This window comes from Crocodylus porosus, unplaced genomic scaffold, assembly GCF_001723895.1.
Source record: "Crocodylus porosus isolate Cpor-Errol unplaced genomic scaffold, CroPor_comp1, whole genome shotgun sequence".
NCBI classification, from domain to species: domain Eukaryota; kingdom Metazoa; phylum Chordata; order Crocodylia; family Crocodylidae; genus Crocodylus; species Crocodylus porosus.
In genome coordinates, this window is record NW_017728938.1 from 5,073,734 (window position 1) to 5,076,917 (window position 3,184).

The window sequence follows — 3,184 nt, forward strand, 5'->3', positions numbered from 1 at the left end:
CAAAATTGAAACGAAATGAAGGGCTTTGAAATGGCCTCGAAACAAAACAAAGCCAGTGGAAATGTTTTGAAAGTTTCAAAGAGTTTCGAAGCAGGAACTAGGTGGTGGGAGGCAGGGGAGAGCCATGGCTGTGCTCCGAGTGGCTCCACAGCCCCATGTGGCTCAGCCTGGCAGGGAGTGCAGCCTTAGCTCTCCTTGCCTCCCACCGCTGGGCTGGGCTCTGTGGGGCTGGTGAAGTTGATCAGAGAGCAGCTGGCTCTGCCCACCTCCTGATGCCGGGCTGCACTCCAATCGGCTCCGCCAGTCCCACGGAGCTCAGCCTGGTGGAGGAAGGTGGGCAGAGCCAGCGCTGTGCTCCGCCTCCTGCCACGGGGCTGAGTTCCACAGGGCTGCCAGCCACCAGGAGCTGAGCCCAGTGGTGGGAGGTGCTTCCCCACTCCAGGCTGAGTTCCCCAGGGCTGTGAGCTGCTGGGAGTGGAGAAGCACCTCCTCTAGCTGGGCTCTGTCAGAGATGCCTCCCCCAGCCAGGCTCTGTCCCCAGCTCTGGGAAACTCAGACCATCATAAAGGAACCAATCCCCCATTTATAACATTGTTTCTATGGGAAAATTGGTTCCAAGTTATGATGTTTTGACTTAAGATGCAGTTTTCAGACACCAAGTGCATCCTAAGTCTGAGGGCTGCCTGTATGATGAATCTAATACCAGTAGCAATAGGTACCTGGCGGTGAGACATTGCCAGCATTGCGAGTTGATACTGTCAGTTGAGACAATGCAGAAGGAAGTGGCGTCAGGTGTCCTTTTCAGGCTTCATAAGTGGGTTCTTCTCTTCTGTCTGTTGTCACTGGCAGATGTGCAGCATAGCCATGGGAAGTAAAAATAGGATGGATGGAGCATAGAAAGAGCATAGGAATTTTTTATTGGAAAAATCACCATGTAGTGCCTCCCACCCAGACCTCTTGTACCCACCTTCACGACAAACAAATCCACCAACACAAATTACATGAAAAGTTGAAATAAACAATGCACTCCCTCCTCACCCTCACGGCACAGCCAAGTGCCAGGTGTCACTTACCAATGCGTAACATTTGGCTGGTTGTGGAGCAGGTCACGATGTCCTCTTTCAAGTCCCACATTGCAAAACAGCTCTCATCCTGCATTCAAAGCTTTACTGCACCTGACTTTAGCAGCCTGCACATTTCTCGAATGCTGCATTTGCATTCCTGAGCCCCCCAGGGGGAACTCTCACCACTAGTCTCCCCGGTGGGCTGCCACTGGTATGCTACCTTCTCTCAGCCACCTCAAACCTTTCTTGTCAAACCTGCATACGTGCACCCTGATAACTGCTTCCCCAATTTACAGGCCTTGAGCAGAGCAGGAAAGTTCTCCCACCACCCTCGTTTTGGTGTAAAAAAAAATCCAGTCTGGCACCAGGCTGCAAAAGAGCGTGGAAATAAAGGCAGGAAAAGTGCCTTTGCAAAAGTGGCTGCCTTGGCAGAATACTTGTGGTGCCTTGGCAAACTGCTTGTATCCAAGCCAGACTTGTGAGGGGTGATGCAAGCCAGCCAACCCCCCCATAGGCAGAGAAGCCTGGGCAGGGAGCTGCCCCTTTGGGTGCCTTTGCAGAGTGGCTACCTTGGCAAAATGCTTGAGGTGCCTTGGCAAACTGTTTGTGTGCAGGCCAGACTTGTGCGGGGCAATGCAGCCAGTAGGACTGTGCGAAATGGCCATGTTTAGTTTCAGTTTCGGATTCAGCTGTTTTGGAGGACAGTGATTTGTTTTGGTGTTTTGGATCGCTGTTCCATTTCAGTTCAGCCGAATCTGTTTTGGAGTTTCGACACTGTTTTGGCACTGAGTTGGAGATTCGGATTGGCCAGGGAGAGGCAGGCACAGCCAGCCAGCTCCTCCAATTGTTCCTGCCTCTGCTCCAGCAGGGGAAGCCATTGGAGAAGCCCCCATGACTGCCCTACCTGGCCCCCCCCAAAAAAGAAGCCCTGCACTCATCGGCTGCAGCAGTGCCAACCAGGGCCTCTAAGGGCTCATAGCAGAGCCCCCCTGCACAGCTCAAGGCTGTGGGGGGCAGTGGGTATCACCCCCCCCTCCGTTTGGCACCTGTGTGGCAGCTTTTGCATTGTGGGGTGCAGCGTGGCTCAGCAGGGCGCTGTGCACTGTCTGGGAGCTGGGCCGCCCCAGCTCCCAAACAGCACACAGTGCCCTGCTGAGCTGCACTGCATCCATGCAATGTGACAGCTGCTGTGCGGGTGCTGAGTGGAGGGTGGGAATGATCCCTGCTGCCCCCCACTAGCCAGCACTGCATGGGGGGGGCTCTGCCACGAGCCCTCAGAGGCCCCGATTGTGGAGCCTGCCTCTGCACCAGCAGGGGGAGCCACAGGAAAAGTGTGTTAGATATGTGGGGAGCCAGAGAAAAAGCAAGGGTAACATTGGACCCCTGCTAAACCATATGGGTCAGCTGACAACCAACACCCAGGAAAAAGCCAACCTGCTTAATGGGTATTTTGCATCAGTTTTTCACCAACCCCAAGGGACGGCCCTGCTCAGTAGGGTACAGGACGGCCAGGGCAAGGAAGAATTGATACCCTTTATCAATGTTGACCATGTGAAGGAACACCATGACAGGCTGGACACCTTCAAATCAGCTGGCCTAGACAGCTTACACCCCAGGGTACTTAAGGAGTTGGCAAGCACCATAGATCTGTGCCAGTGGCAGAGCTTCGAGAACTCATGGCGGTCAGGTGCAGTGCCCAAAGATTGGAAGAAGACCAATGTGGTGCCCATCTTCAAGAAAGGGAGGAAAGTAGATCTGGGGAACTGCTGGCCCATCAGCCTGACCTCTATCCTGGGGAAGATCTTGGAAAAAATTATCAAAGAGACCATTCTTAACAAACTGTTCTCCCCCAAGGCTCTGTCCTTGGACCCATATTGTTTAACATCTTCATTAATGATGTGGACATTGGAGTCAGAAGTGGACTGGCCAAGTTTGCCGATGACACTAAACTTTGGGGCAAAGCATCAACACCAGAAGACAGGCGAGTGATCCAGGATGACCTGGACAGGTTCAGTAAATGGGAGAATGAGAACCTGATGGTGTTTAACACCAAAAAATGCAAGGTTCTCCACCTTGGGAGGAAAAACCTGCAGCATCCTTATAGGCTCAGCAGTGCTACA